This window comes from Rhinoderma darwinii, chromosome 3, assembly GCF_050947455.1.
Source record: "Rhinoderma darwinii isolate aRhiDar2 chromosome 3, aRhiDar2.hap1, whole genome shotgun sequence".
Lineage (NCBI taxonomy): Eukaryota > Metazoa > Chordata > Amphibia > Anura > Rhinodermatidae > Rhinoderma > Rhinoderma darwinii.
Genome location: NC_134689.1, coordinates 245,148,691 through 245,167,271, shown reverse-complemented (window position 1 = coordinate 245,167,271; position 18,581 = coordinate 245,148,691).

Here is an 18,581-nt window from a genome sequence, read left to right as displayed (position 1 = left end):
AGGTGAGCGATTCCCTTAAGGCTGCTGGAGACTGTCAGGAATGAGCATGCAAATATATCCGCAACCCCAACTCTGACCAACAGAGTCTAAGGCTACTCTATGGTTTTCGCCAGAGCCCACCCCAAGGCACGACGGATTTTGCTGCATAGAACCTAGGTTGTTTTAACAGAGTTTGGTGTTGGATAAGAGGTGCAGTGCAGGCAATACCAGAACAGATTACAAAACAGCCAGAGGGTAAACAAAGTCCAAATTACAAAACTAGTGGATATCAGGGATTGCAGACGTCAAAGCCAGCCGGGGGCAGAAAGTCCAAATCAGTAAGCAAAGAGTAATCCGGAGACAAGCCGAGGTCCAGTTCCAAAAAGTGCAAACAATCAAAGGTACAGGGTATAGTCAGAAGCTTGATCAAACACATGGAAACAAGGAAAATCACAAGCAAAGAAAACAGAACCCACCCAGATTTAAATACTCCACCCTTCAATCTGATAGGAAGAAGGACAGAGAAGTGGGATATGCTCAACAACTAAAACCAGAACCACCCCAAAGCTAGACTAGTAGTCATGGTAATCTTAAAGGGACGGACGTTTCCTAACCACTACAAGCTATTTTTGAAAATACTGTTAGGGGAACGCACACTGTATGGTACGTTTACTATGGATAAACTTCTATCTTCAATATGGGCATTTTGATTGTTAACATGTTGGCTCATGTTATAGCCAAGGTCTGTTTTTTGTTTTTTTTCTTAAAACCGGTCAGTGACCACGTTTAGATTTAACTGGACAAGCCTCACATTTGAGATTTATTAAATGCACAGAATCAGTCATCCAGTAAATTACTTCATTTTTGTTCATTTTTTTTATTTAAGAGACTGCCACAGAACTTAAGTTATTAATAATGAATGTCATCGATGTCATGTGGATTGTTCTGTTTCTGCAGCAAATATTTACCTCTGTCCATATATTTATAAATCAAGAAGGTTGTAAAGTTTCATTCAAATGATTAACATTGTAAATCCGGCCTGTAAGGTGTCACGACAAAGGCTGGAGGTCCGAATCTATGGTTCAAGGTATTTATTGGAGGCAGGAGTAGGAACTTGCTATTTACATGGGAATTTAGCTAATTAAATTGTTGTTGCCCCTATGATGAACAACATGGTACAGAGGTTAGACCCCCCACCGATCTTAATGTTATGGCCAATTCTAGCAATATGCCATATAATTATGTGATGGGAATACCCTTTTAAGGGCTCATTCAGACGAGCGTAAAAAATCACGCACAGCACACTGAGCCATTGATTTCAATGATTCACACATGCAGGACTTTTCACGCATCGTGTGTCCGTTGCGTGAAACTAACTGCATGTCCTATATTGGTGCGTTTTTCATACACTTACGTGTCCATTGAAGTCAGTGGATGCGAGAAAATCCCACATAGCACACAGATGCACATCAGTGTGCTGTGTGTGATTTGCGCATCAATTCCATTGAAAAAAAATATGTGCTTTGCGTGAAAAACACATGCCACTCACAAAGCAGGGATTCAATAACGCAACGCACACGGACCAGATTTACGCATGTATTTTCGCGCATAAATCTGTCACGCATGTGTGAATGTAGCCTAAGTGCTCCCCAGTTTTTTCCATTTTTAATTTATCAGTTGTTTTTGGAACCACAGTAATACTTACCTTGTTATTATTGGAATATTTTGGAAGGGGTAAAGGGTCCATTGGAGGAGTATACATTTGTAAATTGTAAACTGAGATTTCAGTTTTTGTGTAAATAAAGCATAATCACTGTATAAATGAAAAGTTATACAACTTTTTAATATACTGTACTTTGAAGCAGAATTATTAATACTGTGCTAAATTTTGTCAGGATAAGGGTGTGTTCACATCACCGTTTATTTCCTCTGAGGGGTTCCGTCTGAGGTTTCCGTCGGGTTAACCCCTCAGCGGAAAGTCAAACGGAAACCTTAGCTTCCATTTGAACTCAATGGTGACGGAAACCTAGCTAATGGTTTCCGTCTGTCACCGTTGTGACAGGGTTCCGCAGTTTTGGACAGAATCAATAGTGCAGTCTATTGATTTCGTCCAAAACGATGGAACCCTGTCACAACGATGACAGACAGAAACAATTAGCTAGGTTTCCGTCACCATTGAGTTCAATGGTGAGAGAAACTGAAGAGTAGATTTCCGTTTGACTTTCCGCTGAAGGGTTAACCCGACGGAAACCTCAGATGGAACCCCTCAGCAGAAACGAACAGTGATGTGAACAGGCCCTAAAACTAGACAAGACATTTATCACAGTGGCGCACTCTGTATGATGCATTTGGCGCATTTCAGTATTTTCAGTGCTTCAGTATTTGTAAGCAAAAACCAGGAGTAGATTCAAATGCAGAAGAGGTGAAAATATTTCCATTATACTTTTTCTGTTTATGTTTGGTTCTCAGTTTTGGCTTTTAAATACTGGTGCAAAATACTAACCAAATATACTGCCATGTGAAAGTGGCCTAAACAGAGGTATTTTCATGTACTGACCGCAAACAAATATTTAAAAAATTGTGAGGAATTGAAACACAAAGTATATTAAAAAGCTGTATAGTTTTTCATTTATATAGTGATTAACCATTTCATGACCTGGGGTGTTTTGGCGTTCATGACTAGACAAAATTTCACCTTTTGGAATGCCACAAAATTTGAATCTCTATTTTGTTTCCTAGTCTACTCCCAAATTGTGTTTTCTTTTTTTTGTGGAACGCGTAGGGCTTTTTTATGATTTCAAATTGGAGCCGATATCAATTAATTTTGTAGGTCAGAAACAGGAAAAAAACAACAATTTTCCTCACTTGTTTTCATGCTGTGTTTAACCCCTTCAGGACTGAGCCTGTTTTGGCCTTCAGGATGAAGCCGATTTTTCAAATCTGACATGTGTCACTTTATGTGGTAATAACTCCGGAATGCTTTTACCTATTCAAGTGATTCTGAGATTGTTTTCTTGTGAGATATTGTACTTTGTTAGGGAAAAAATTTGGTCGATAAATTCAATATTTATTTGTAAAAAAACACCAAGATTTAGAGAAAATTAGTAAAAATTAGCATTTTTCTAAATTTAAATGTATCTACTTGCAAAACAGATAGTAATACCACACAAAATACTTACTAGTTTATATTTCCCATATGTCTACTTTATGTTTGCATCGTTTTTTGAACATTCTTTTATTTTTCTAGGACGTTTCAAGGCTTAGAAATTTAGCACCAATTTCTCCTATTTTCAAGAAAATTTCAAAAGCCTATTTTTTCAGGGACCAGTTCAGTTCTGAAATGGCTTTGAGGGCCTTATATATTAGAAAGTCCCTATAAATCACCCCATTTTGAAAACTGCACCCCTCAAAGTATTCAAAACAGCATTCAGAAAGTGTTTTAAACCTTTAGGTGTTTCACAGGAATTAAAGCAAACTAGAGGTGAAATTTACAAATTTCATTTTTTTTTGCCAAAATTCATTTGTAATACATTTTTTTCTGTACCACAGAAGGTTTTACTCAAGAAATGCAACTCAATATTTATTTCCCAGATTCTGCAGTTTATAGAAATATCCCACATGTAGTCCTAGTGCGGTAATGGACTGAAACACAGGCCTCAGAAGCAATGGAGCACCTAGTGGATTTTGGGGCCTCCTTTTTTTAGAATATATTTTAGGCACCATGTCAGGTTTGAATAGGTCTTGAGGGACCAAAACAGTGGGAACCCCCCAAAAGTGACCCCATTTTGGAAACTACACCCCTCAAGGAATTTATCTAGGGGTATAGTTAGCATTTTGAACCCACAGTTTTTTTGCAAAATGTATTTGAATTAGTATGTGAAGATGAAAATCTACTTTTTTTGTGAAAAAACATAGAAATTTAAAATTTTTACAAGGAATAAAGGAGAAAAAACACCCCAACATATGTAAAGCAATTTCTTCCGATTATAGCAATACCCCATATGTGGTAATAAACTGCTGTTTGGACCCACAGCAGGGCTCAGAAGAGAAGGAGCACCATTTGGATTTTGGATTTCTGATTTTGCTATTTTCAGTGCCGTGTCGCGTTTGCAATGCACTGGAGGGATGAAAACAGTGGAAACCCACCAAAAGTGACCCCATTTTGGAAACTACACCCCTGTAAAGGTAAAAATCGACTTTTATTCTGAAAAAACATAGACATTTTTAATTTTTACAAGGAATAAAGTAGAAAAAGCACCCCAACATTTGTCAAACAATTTCTCCCGACTACGTAAATACCCCATATGTGGTAATAAAGTGCTGTTTGGACCCACACCGGGGCTTAGAAGGGAAGGAGCGCTATTTGGCTTTTGGAGCTCAAATTTAGCTGGAATAGTTTTTTTGTGTCATGTTGAATTTGCAAAGCCGCCGAGGGACCAAAACATTGAAGCCCTCCAAAAGTAACTCCATTTGGGAAACTACACTACTTAAGGAATCTATGTAGGGGTATAGTGCGCATTTAGACCCCACACGTCGTTTTAAAAATTTATTAGAATTAGGCCGTGAAAATTAATATCAACATTATTTCCACTAAAAGTTGCATTTTTTTCAATTTCACAAAGGATAAAGGAGGAAAAAGCACCCCAACATTTGTAAAGCAATTTCTCCCGAGTACGGCTATACCCCACATGTGGTCATAAATGTTTTTTCATTAGAAAGTAATTAACCCTTTCCGAACTGATCCATGTTTTGCATTTTCTTTTTAGTTTTTCCTCCCTGTTTTCCGAGAGCGACCACTTTTTTATTTTTCCATCAATAGAGTGGTGGTAGGGCTTATTTTTTGCGGGACAAGCTGTAGTTTTTATTGGTACAATTTTTTTGGTACATACGACTTTTTGAGCACTTTTTATTACATTTTTTGGTAGAGCCAAGGTGACCAAAAAACAGCGATTTTGCCGTTTAAAATTCTTTATTTTTCAAGGCGTTCACCGTGCGAGTTCAATAATGGTATATTGTAATAGTTTGGACTTTTACGGACGCAGCGATACCAATTTTGTGTATTTTTTATATTTTTTTACATTACTTTAGAGAAAAAATTTGAAAAGGGTTTCTTTTTGGACTTTAAATATTTATTAACCAGTTCAGGACCGGGCTATTTTGCGTCTTCAGGACCAGACACCGTTTTAGCACATGTTAGTTAAATGGCTATAACTTTTTTATTTTTTTGGGCTAACGACGTGATTTTTGCGACGTTTTTTCCATAGACAATGCAGGTTTCTTTTTTTATCATTTTTATACACACCTTTTTTGCTATTTTAGAATTTTTATTCATAAAGTTTGAAAATAATAGTAAAAAAATAAGCTTTTTTACGTTTCAGCTATTTTGTTTTTGGTAATAACATAGTTTTACCCTAAAATAGACCTTTTGTTTGTGATCGTCATTGTCTACCGTAACTTTTAATATATTACATGTCTATATTAGGGTAATTGGCTCAGTGCTAGCGTTAGAAAAATGATTGGCGGGGGCGAAAGTTTTTTTTTGGGGTGGGTATTTTATGTGTATTTATTATTAAAAAAAATTTTGCACTTGACTTTACTATTTTTTTATTACTATGGTCTGTCCCTCAAAGGTCAAAAAAGACCTTTGGGGAACTTTATATATTTTTTTTCTTTCTTTTACACCATGTTTTTCCACTGTAAGGGTATGTGCACATGCTAGCTGTCATTTACGTGTGAAAAGACAGACTGTTTTCAAGAGAAAACAGCTGCCTCGTTTCACACGTAAATGCTCCTACTCGCATTTTGCGAGCCGTCTGAGACGCTCGTAAATCTTGAGCTGTGCTTCATTGAGTTCAATGAAGAACAGCTCAAATTACGTGGCAAAGAAGTACCCTGCACTTCTTTGCCGAGGCAGTCCATTTACGCGTCGTCGTTTGACAGCTGTCAAACGACAACGCGTAAATTACAGGTCGTCTGCACAATATGTCGGCAAACCCATTCAAATGAATGGGCAGATGTTTGCCGACGTATTGGAGCCCTATTTTCAGACGTAAAACGAGGCATAATACGCCTCGTTTACGTCTGAAAATAGGTCGTGTGAACCCAGCCTGAGGGTATGTGCACACGTAGTGACCAAAAACGTCTGAAAATACAGAGCTGTTTTCAAGGGAAAACAGCCCCTGATTTTCAGACGTTTTTTGAGCAACTCGCGTTTTTCGCGGCGTTTTTCGCGGCGTTTTTCGCGCTGTTTTCGCGATGTTTTTTACGTCCGTTTTTGGAGCTGTTTTCATTGGAGTCTATGAGAAAACAGCTCCAAAAACGTCCAAAGAAGTGTCCTGCACTTCTTTTGACGAGGCTGTGTTTTTACGCGTCGTCGTTTGACAGCTGTCAAACGACGACGCGTAAATGACAGGTCGTCTGCACAGTACGTCGGCAAACCCATTCAAATGAATGGGCAGATGTTTGCCGACGTATTGTAGCCCTATTTTCAGACGTAAAACGAGGCATAATACGCCTCGTTTACGTCTGAAAATAGGTCGTGAGAACCCAGCCTAACTGGGGCTGCACAGCAGCCCCAGTTACAGGGGAAATCAGCCCTCTCATAGTGACTATTGTCACTAATAGGGCTGTGCTGGGTCTAGTAAGACCTAGCAGCAGTCTGTCAGTAACGGCACCCGGCGATCATGTGACCAGTCACATGATCACCGGGAGGAATAGAGACAGCGGCGCGGCCGCTGCCTCTATTCCTATACACAGCGTTCATTGAGTGCTGTGTACAAGTCATCAGAGAAGACAGAAGCAGCGAAAGCTGCTTCTATCTTGTCCTCAGGGTCCCCGGCAGTCACTGACAGCCGGAGACCCGACATTCAGCTGCCCGATCGCGCGGGCAGTAAGTTAAAACCCGAGCCGTAAAAAGTCTATGGCTCGGGTTTTAAGGACCCTGACTGCTGGCCGTAAAAATACAGCCAGCGGTTGGGAACCAGTTAAATTTTTTCCACTAATAATAACTATTTACTTTTGTTTTTGCACATTTTATTAGTCCCCCTAGGGTACTTGAACCAGCAATAGTTAGATCACTGGTAGAATACACTGCAATACTAATGTATTGCAGTATATTGTGATTTTTACAGGCTCCTGTAACAGCGACATCGCTGTTTCTGTCCGTTAGTCCCGGGTATCAGCTGTAATACACAGCTGACACCCACAGCGTATGGCGCGGGCTCAGCGCGTGAGGCGCTCCATATATCACCCCCACACCATGACATGCTATTAAGTCATGGTGCGTGAAGGGTTTAATGCGCAGCGGATGGTGCAGAGTGAAAATTAAAATTTTCCACTGATGTGCCATTTTAGTGCACTATATGTTGTGCCCAGTTTGTGCCACAAATACCTCATAAAACATTAACCGGGTTCTCCCGGGTATGGCGATGCCATATCTGTGGACGTAAACTGCTGTTTTGGCATACTGTAGGGCTCAGAAGGGAAGGAGCAGTATTTGGCTTTAGGGAGCGCAGATTTTGCTTGGTAGTAGCTCTGGCATTTTGCTGGTATTTGAGTTTATAATGTGGGGGCATATGTAGGCTGGTCAGAGTACATCAGGGGCATAATAAGAGGATACAATAATGGGGTAAATAAATAATAATCTGCAGATGTGTGGCCGGTGTCGCACTGATAAATGGCGCCCAATCTTATCCGCTTTTGGAACACTGCACATTTTGCATTGCTATAATCTGGGAGCCGGAACATTTTTTTATTTTTTCACCACCGGAGCTGCGTGAGGGCTTATTTGTTGCGGGACAATCTGTAATTTTCATTGGTACCATTTTGGGGTACATGCGATTTTTTTTTATCACTTTTTATTCCATTTTTCGGTAAGCAAGGTGACCAAAAACCATCAATTCAGACAATGATTTTTATTTATTTTTTACGGCGTTCACCCTGGGCTATAAATGACCATTATGTTTTATTCTGCGGGTCGGTACGATTACGGCGATACCATATGTATATAGTTTTTTTTACATTTTGCAGTGTTTGCGCAATAAAATAACTTTAGAAAATAAATTATTTTTTGTGTCACCATATTCTGAGAGCCATAACTTTTTTATTTTTCAGTCAAAAAAGCTGTGTAAGGGCTTGTTTTTTGCGGGACGGGTTGTAGTTTGTATTGGTACTATTTTGGAATACATGCGACTTTTTGATCACTTTTTATTCTATATTTTGGGAGGGGTGGTGACCAAAAAATAATGATTCTGGAATAGTTTTTCGTTTATTTTATTTGCGATGTTTACCGTGCGGGAAAAATAATATTATAGTTTTATAGTTGGGGTCGTTACGAAAGCGGTGATACCAAATATGTGTACTTTTATTTTTACACTTTTTTTAAAACCTTTTTATTCTATTTTTTACTTTTTTTACTTGTCCCACTAGGGGACACTTAGACTTGCAGCTCTGATCGCTGCTGGAACACATTACACTACCTACGTAGTGTAATGCATTCCAACTGTCATTGTGACGTGACCGTCACACTGACAGGAAGCTTACGACGACCACCCTTCGGCTGGTCCTCATAGGCTTCTGTACATGGCAGCCCGGAAGCCATTGTCTGGCGTCCGGTTGCCATGGATACCATCGCCAGCCCCCGTGATTTCACGTGGGGGCTGCCAATCTGCGCTAAACAACTTAAATGTGGCGATCAAAATCGAACGCCGCAATTAAGGGGTTAACTGCCAAAATCAGCGGCGATGGGCCGCTGATCGGCAACGGGGAATGCAGGGCAGACACCCTGCACAGTTAACCGCCGCTGCGTTGTGTAACTGTCAAAGCACTGACGTAACTACACGTCGAGGTGCACGAAGTTACTGCACACATCGACGTGCAGTTACGTCAAGGTGCGGGAAGGGGTTAAGGTAATTTATTCAATGAATAATATTTACCCCAAAAATTAATACTTTAATTCTGCCACAGCGATGTCAAATATGTGTACATTGTGTAACGTATGCCGTCGCTATAGCCAGGCCCGTATTTGCCACTAGGCACTCGGGATGCGGTGCCTAAAGCTGCCAGGCGGCTGCAGGAGCATTTTTTTTTTCTAAAAAAATAATTAACTGATACAATTCAAAGCGCTGGCAAGGCAAGGGAACCATCAGTTCCCTGCCTTGGCATTCAGCGCTTTTCTTGCCTGCGTAGTTCCACTGGATCATGCTGGTCAAAAGAAACTAGGCTTGCATCACTGGAAGAGAGGGCGGCGCAGGAACGCCAACAACAAGGTGAATGTTAGCAAGTAACCTGGTTACTAGCGATCTTTCACCTACTTTTGCAAGTAGCTGAATATCTCTTTAGCGCACAGGCTCCTTTTGTATCTGAAGGAGTCCCTACACTACGAGGTTTATTTAGTGGCAAACACACGAGATGCGCCAAAATTTGGCGCATTTCAGGTGATCCACGCCCCTTACAGGCCTCAGTAAACTAAGCAGTGACAGCTCTAAGCAGTTCCATGAAGGACTTGAGTAACATGAATATATTTGTTTGCAGTCATATTAAATATAATTAGCAAAATGGGAATACCCCTTTTATTTAATTTGTGTGGGCAGAAAGGGGGTTACGTTTTATTTTGTCATGACAAATTATAGGTACATCATTGACCAAGGTCTCTCCAGAATACTACAATTCCGTAGCGTGTGCATAGATTTTTGAAAGCCCTTTTAAACAAAAGGGACAATCACAGAAATGTATGCAATGAATCTGCCACGTGTGAATATTCCCTTAGGCCTTATTCAGACGGCCACGTTTGGTCTGTGATATATACGGACCGCGTGTTGGCTGTATTTACCGGACCTATTCGGCTGGGTTCACACTAGCATGTTACGTCAAGTCCCGGACTGAACACACTGCAGGGAGCCGAGCTCCTAGCATCATACTTATGTACGACGCTAGGAGTCCCTGCCTCGCTGCAGGACAACTGTCACGTACTGTAATCATGTTTTCAGTACGGGACAGTAGTTCCACGGAGAGGCAGGGACTCCTAGCATCATACATAACTATGATGCTAGGAGCCCGGCTCCCTGCAGTGTGTTCGGTCCGGGACTTGCGGCCGAAATACGTTCCGTCCTTTACGGACGTAACATGCTCGTGTGAAAGGCCCCTTACTGTTCAGTGAGCCTGGCTTTTAACATCATAGTTCCCTGCCTCCCCGTAGGAAAGTACGGATAGTGTTCCCGCGGGGAGGCAGGGTATCCTACCATCATAGCGAGGAGGCCGACTCCCTGAACTGTGGTCGGTCTGGGAAATACGGCCGACACATGGTCCGTATATCACGGACCGAACACAGCGTCTGAATAAGCAAACGTTTAAACAAACGTTCTTTTCAAGAACAATTGTTATAGAAGAACCTTTGTAGGTTCTACATGTGATGCAGGTGATTATGTCTTGTTAGCAAATAATATTAAACTACGTCAACTATCCTCAAACTGGAGCCAAAGCTCGTTGACCCACAGCAAATTACTGTAATTATTAATCCTGCTTCTGTTAAATTTCTTTAAAAATAACTATAATTTTTCAGGTATCTGTTTGTACACTAGCAAAAAAATAATAATATCCATTGGTTTTACAATGCAGTTGCAAGCTCCTACGCTATTAGTTCATTCTTATCAGTTAATTTATGTGAGTACCACTATGATCTTGATATACTGGGACCACTACCTAAAAAAAAAGGCCCCAGTGACCATTTTCAACTGAGAAATTTCTGATTGATGTGGTATAACATGATCTCATCAGAAAACTTTTTAGAAGAGCATCTGTCAGCAGTTAGACCCCTACTTGTTAGGGCTTATTCACACGAACGGTGAATAAGTGTGTGTGACAGCCGTTAAAACAACGTCCATCACATGGACGCATGGATTTCAATGGGACCTTCAAGCGGCCATTGTTTCAACGGACCATGTGAAGGGTCCATTGAAAAATAGAACATGTCCTATTTTCTTCCGTTTTCACGGATCTCTCCTAGACTCAAGTCTATGGGGATCCGTGAAAACGGGTCCCACATGGTTGAAACTCGGACGTGAAATACGGCCGTTTCTCACTTCCGAGTTTCCCCACGTTCGTGTGAATAAGCCCTTAGAAGTAGCAACCTTTCTGTGGTATAAATTGGGGTACAAATAAGTTACTGTGTAGTTTCTTAATTTTCACGTAATATATGGACAATTAAATATATTTTATGCTAAAAAATGATGTTTTGAAGATATTTCTTTATTATTCTTTGTTACCTATTTTTTAATCCCATGAAAGGATAACTTTTTAACAACTATATTTTTTACTTAGTATAATCTATTAGCATACAGGAATAATCTAATATATTCTGTGTCACTATGACCAGCAGGGCCGCCATCAGGGGGGTATTAGGGGTACTGGTGTGAGGGGCCCGGCCAAACCTAATTGAAAGGGGGGCCCGGCAACTGCCACGACTTGCCTTTGGTAGAAAAAAACGGGCCCCAGCAATGGGGCCCGTTTTTTTCACCACAGAATGTCGTGAGCTGCGGGCTCCCCCTCTCGTCATGGGGGCCGTCGAACCGCCCGCGCGCGCGACCGATCGCGCACACAAGGAAACTCCCGTGCGTGCGCACTCGCGAGCGCGCACCCACGAACGCCCGCACTGGAGACCGCGCGCACCCGCGACAGCCCGGGCGCTCCCAGATGCGACAGCCCAGGCGCTCCCAGATGCAACAGCCCGGGCGCTCCCAGATGCGACAGAACATGGACAGACACACATGGACAGAACTTACCTGGAGCCTGACTGGAGGTGAAGGACTGGACGTCTGGACCGAAGACATAACCTGGAAGACATCGCCTGAAGAGGACTGCAGTGGGAGAAGCTCTTCTGATACAGTGAGTAAAATGTCTCAAAGTGCTGTTTAAGTATGGCCCTGTTCAAAATTCCTTAAAGAATTTTGAGGCAGATTTTGACCTGCCCACACTATCTTGCCGCGTTTTTTTGCTGCGTTTTTTGCCCGCAGCGATTGAGGACAGCAGACAAAAAATGCAGCGAAAAATGCATTTTCTGCCTCCCATTGATTTCGATGGGAGGTCAGAGGCGGAACAGTGGAAAGAAAGGACGTGCTGCTTTTTCTTTTTTCCGCGACTGGCTCCCATTGATTTCAGATTAAATCAATGGGAGGCGGTTTTGGAAGTTTTTTGGTGCTGATTCTGACGCAGTGTCCGAGTCAATATCAAGGCCCAAAAACTCTGTGAACTGGGCCTTATTGTTAGGGCTTATTCAAACGAACGTGTAATACGTCCGTGCAACGCGCGTGATTTTCACGCGCCTCGCACGGACCTATGTTACTCTACGAGGTCGTGCAGACTGTCCGTGATTTTCACGCAGCGTGTGTCCGTGTGTCCGCTGCGTAAAACTCACGACATGTCCGATATTTGTGCATTCTTCGAGCATCACGCACCCATTGAAGTCAATGGGTGCGTGAAAATCACGCCCAGCACTTCCGCAGCAGTATAAACTACGAATGAAAACAGAAAAGTACCACGTGCTACAAACATACAAACAGAGTGTCATAAATGCATTTTTCCCTGCGTTTTTTGTTTGCTGTCCTCAATCGCCGCGGGCAAAAAACGCGGCAAGATAGTGTGGGCAGGTCAAAATCTGCCTCAAAATTCGGTGCGCGGTTCCAGGCGGTCGCGGGTGCGCATGCGCGGGAATTTGCGGGTGCGCGCGATCGGTCGCACGCGCCGCGTTGTTTGACGGCCCCCATGACGACCCCCATGCTACCCAGGGCCGCCATCAGGGGGGGTATTAGGGGTACTGATGTGAGAGGCCCTGCCAAACCTAATTGAAAGGGGGGCCCGCAGCTCACGACATTCTTTTGGTGAAAAAAACGGGCCCCATTGCAGGGGCCTGTTTTTTTCTACCAAAGGCAAGTCGCGGCAGTTTGCCGGGCCCCCCTTTCAATTAGGTTTGGCCGGGCCTCTCACATCAGTACCCCTAATACCCCCCCTGATGGCGGCCCTGGGTACCATGATATAGTGCTGGATGGAGTACCGTTAACAGGCGGTGCCACGGTAGGGGGGCACAGAAAATTTAGCTGTAGGTGGCCCTGAAATTCCTGATGGCGGCCCTGATGACCAGGTTGCTGTTAGGGCTGCACATAGTGTGCCCTCACAGCAGACTTACAGAACAGACAGCCCTGGGGTCCTATCTAGGTCCCCAGGGATAACAACAGAGGGTTTCCCCAGTCTCCGATCACCTAACCGGGTTTCCGGTGATGCGATTGAAGAGGGGAGTCCCTTTTGATCATGCTGCGGTGACAGACAGCGGCGATCAAAGGGTTAAAGTACAGGACATGTTAGTAACAGCTCCTGCTTGAAGAATGGGCACTCACGAGCGCTCATAAGTCATTCCACTCTGGCCCTGCACCACCCGCCGTCAAAAGACATTTGGCAGTCAGAAAGAGGTTAAAAAATAAGGATTCTGATGCCTAGAATCATTGTTGTAAAGAACCCCATGCTAATTCTGGGGACGGGGACACCTTTATAAATGAACTATTCACAGCCTTAATTTGGCCCTATCTGCTTACATGACAGAAACCCACTTATGAAGTCACAGCAGCTTACCTGGCTGAAACACACTTGTGATGTCATAGTAGCCTACCTGAATGAAATCTACTTGTGGGCTCCTTGATTTCCAACTACTAATTTGATGACAGCTGTGTAATAAACATAGACAACTTCATTCATGATTCCTTCACCTCTGTACCACTCTACCAGTAATTGTGTGGCATGTATAGGAAGAAACATAGCCCCTTATATGTGATCTAATATACAATAGTATACTGATTTCATATATGGTATGTCCACCCTTGTAATGACAGACTGTTATCTCACACTCTGGAGATACAGTTATCATGACATATCATAAAGAAGATGTTATCTGTGAAGTCCAGGCTTTTAAAACACCTAAAGGCCCGATTACACTGGCCGATTTTGGCAGGTGCAGCGAGCGCCGACGAACGAGACCGCTCATTGATCGTCGCTCATCTGCTCCTGTCACAAAGAGCTATGTATGGGGACGAGCGGTCGTTACTCCGATCACTCGTCCCCATATATTATTATCATGTCGGCAGCGCATCTCACGGTTTACACAGGGAGAGGTGCAGCCGGCAACGATAATATTTTACTTTTTTAAAACTATACGATCAGCATCCTGGCTGGAGGCAATGTCTATTCACTGTCAAGACACTTCGGTAAAATTACTGTGGGTGTATGTGACAGCACAGCGTGATCTCGCGAGATCACGCTATGCTGTGAGTACAGATGGACATGAATGGAGAGAAGTATATGACGCTGATTGGTCAGCGTCATACACTTCTCTTTACAACGCCCACTTGTTCAAAAGTTAAAAAACGCCCAATTGGGCATTAAGAAACTAATTAGCATAAATCTAAAATTGTTCATAACGTGCTCAAAAATGATCGTTTTTCAAAATAAAAACCACTGTTGTTATCTACATTCCAGCGCCTATCAGATTATGTAGGAGATAGGGAATTTATAATCTGGTGACAGAGCCTCTTTAACCCCTTCAGGACTAAGCCATTTTTTTATTTTTTGTTTTCGTTTTTCACTCCCCACCTTCCAAGAGCCATAACTCTTTTATTTTTCCGTCAATAGAGTGGTGTGACAGCTTATCTTTTGCAGAAGGAGTTGTAGTTTCTATTGGTAGCCTTTAAAGTGCCATATAATGTACTGGGAAACTGAAAAAGCATTATTTACTGGCTGAAATTAGAAACAATTGCTATTCCTCCATAGTATTTTGGGTTTCGTTTTTATGGCAACAACCGTGCGGTAAATACGACAACTTAAATTTCTTCTGTGGCTCAATATGATTAAAAAAAAATTGTTCTGTTTCACCACATTCTGAGAGCCATAACGTTCTTATTATTCCATGGATCGGGTGGTGTGAGGGCTCATTTTTTTGTGGGATGAGCTGTAGTTTTTATTGGTACCTTTTTTTGGCACATACAATTTTTTGATCACTTTATATTAAACATTTTTTGAGAGAGAAGTTGACCAAAAAACAGTGATTTTGGCGGTTTAAATTATTTTATTTTTTTACGGCGTTCACCGTGCACATTAAATAACGCTATATTGTATGATGTGGGGTGGGGGTTCGATTTTTGGTTCAGTTATACTCTGTGGATAGTGGTTTTGTATCCTTCTCTGAGCTTGAGGGGAGGTTTGGGGGGTCTCGAAGAAGGCCTTCTATCACTATCTCGAATTAAGGCATGCCTGTGTGGCTCAGTTTGGCTCTGTTACGCCAGCTTTGGGGTTTTCTAAAGTGGAGGACTTGCTTGGCACCCCAGACCTTCCTAAAACTCTTACTCAAACATATGCCTTGCTGTTGTCTTCTGTAAAACGACCATTTGATAGGGCGTTCATGGGGTGGAGGAGAGATATTCCTGATTTGTCGGTGGAGCTCTCATTCTTTGACTCCGTTATTAGTGCATTTTTAATACAGTCGTGGTTCATACACCGGATTTCTTACACTCCGGTTGGACTCCAAAGAATTGGGACCTCGGGTTCCGATAGCTGTTTTAGGTGTAAATCAGCTGTTGGCACGTACCTCCACTGTGTATGGTTATGTCCTAAGATTTCGCCATTCTGGTCTGGGGTTGTGGAGTTCCTTCATGATAAATTTGAGTTTCCCCGGGTTCTCTCCCCTCAGGTGTGCCTCTTGGGCATTATGAATGAGATAGTACAAGGCTATTATGACAAAATCTTTTTCCACTTTGTTTTGTGCTAGGAAGGTTATGATTATGGCATGGAAAGCCACGGTGTGTCCTAGTCTTGAAGACTGGTTGCAATTGGTGAATAAGAATGTACCCATGTATCAAAAGTTATACCTTAACAGGAGATGCCCTGACAAATTTGGGAAGATTTGGGCTAGGTGGTTGTAGACCTCGGACACTGCTATATAATCTCTGTTTTACTGGCTGGAGTGGGAGCACTGGGAGATGTGTGGAGCGAATGTGTGACTGGTGTGTAAATGGGTGTTTGTTTTGTTGGTTCTGGGCAATGATAATGGTCACCTTATGATACTGTTTTAATTGCGATTTACATATATCCTTATGTGATACTACATGTAAATGTTGTCTTTTGCAATGTGAATGTCTTATATTCTATGGTGATTGTTATTGCCAACTAGTTTTGATTGGTCACTATGCTCTGTTTGTTTTTGATTGTACTTTTGTACTTTGGAAAAAGTTAATAAAATAAAGCTTTTTTAAAAAAAAAAAAAACGCTATATTGTAATAGTTCTGACTTTTATGAACGCAGCAATACCAATTTTGTTTACTATTTTTATTTTTAATGTTTTTTTGTTTTTTTTTAATACTAAACTTTATTTCACTTTTTTTTTTTTTTTTTTTTTTACACAATTCATTACGCCATCTAGGGGACTTGAACAAGCGATCGTTAGAGCTAATGTATTGCTGTATATTGTCACTTTTACGAGCTTCTGTTTTATAACAGAGAAAGTGAAGGCAGTCCTGGGGGCCATGACAACCATTGGCGCCTCCCGATCGCATTGCGGGGGGGGGGGGGCAACGAGCTGTAAGAGGGGGACTCACCCCTCTTTTCAATGCCACAAATGCTGCGGTTGCGATTGACCGCAGAATTTGAGGGGTTAAATAGCCAGGAACAGCGTGATCGCTGATCCTGACTGTTAGTCCCGGGTGTCAGCTGTAATACACAACTGGCCCCCTGCAGCGTATGGAGCGCGCTCCATACATCACCCCCACACTATGACTTACCTGGCACGTCATTTTGTGGGAAAGGGTTTATAAGTGTGTGTATGTAGAGTGTTTGTGTACACATATATAGTAAGTCTGCTATTTATACAGGTATGTACTTATTGTGTATGTCTGCTCATGTGTAATTAGTGCGCTTATATGTGAAGGAAGTAAACGTATGTTTGTGTATATTTATGCTTGTGTATGTACTCACTACATATATATATGGGCGGCTATTTGCCAGCCAGGGCTGATTTTTATTTTTTTGTTTCTAGTCCGGCCCTGGAGCTTCAGGACCAGACCTGGCAGACCCAACTACAGATACCTGGTCGGGTGGTCAGCCGACCCTGTATTGACAACTTCACATGTGTAGGTTAGAGGTAAATGTTATGTTTTATTATAAATATGAAAACTAGGGAGTGATTAAAAAGGTAGCGGGCAGGGGGGGGGATTAAATTAATGATTTTCCTCAGCTATCATGTTCAAGGTATAAAGGCAGAGCAAGCAGGAAAGAAAAGTAATCACAGTGATGTCACCAGTCCCATCACTCTGACAACTACCTCAATAAAGCGACATTTGATTAAAAAAAAAGTTTGAGTACTGACAAGCCTCTATGCCCCTTCTCTGCCTTCAAGTCAGTGACAACTAAACCGTGAGCTGACGGCCAGAGTGACCTGAGAGACCTTGGTTTATCACTCCAGCAGAGCGCTATGCCCCTAGGCCTAGATGTCAGCATTGTTTAACATTACATAGTGATCGCGTAGTGATCCATTCTGTACTGCAAGTGAAATTGGGCGTCCCATCCCAAGCCTAGGGAGGTAACCAGTGTTGACACAAACCATCAGAAGGAGTTTACATGACATTGGGCTAAGAGCCAGACGTCCATCTACAGGTGTTCTATTGACCACACGCAACCGCTCTCAAAGGCTATCATGGTGCACAGCAAGACGCCAATGGAGGCTGGAATGAAAGTCTATACTCTTCAGCGATGAGCCCCGCTTTCGTCTCGGACTCGCAATGATAACCAGAGATTGGTCTGGCGACCACGTGGGCAATGCCCATGAAGAGGCCTTCACAAGGGAACATGACACCGGTCCTACTCCAGGGATTATGGTGTGGGGTGGCACAATGTACGGAAGCTGGACCCTTTTAGTCTTCATTTCAGGAACACGAACAGCTTGTGGAACCAGTGGTACGGCCATTTCTCCAAAGTGTCCCAAAAGCCGTTTTTCAACAGGACAACACCAGGCTGTATGTTGCTCATGCTACTGTGAGCAGCCCGTGTGGCCTAAATGTGTTACCATGGCCTGCACCGTCTTTGGACCTGTCTTCCATCGGGCACATCTGGGACGTCATTGGTCGGCAGTTGCAAAGGGAACTGCCAGCAGCGAATCTTGATGGTTTGCGTGTCCAAGTGCATACAGCGAGGCATAACATTCCTCAGAAAACCATTAATAACCTCATTATTAGCATGCCAATATATGTCAGTGCTTGTATTTCCACAATTCCAGAACTTTTCCTTGGTGTTGCAATTTCAATGTTGAGGAGTGTAGAATACCCAGATAATAGAGAGCCAAGTAAGTGCAATACTGTACTTTACTCACAGAAAGCCAGACATTACCCACACAAGGCTATAATATGCCTAGAGAGTGCCATACTTTTGGCATCCGTCGGATTAATGGGGCCCCATGGATATATTCGGTGTATGACCTGGGAGCTTTGTGCTATGTAAACAGCGTAAATTCTGCCATTCACAAACTACGGGTGAATTATTAATACGATATTCTATAAATAAATTTAGGGTGGACAACT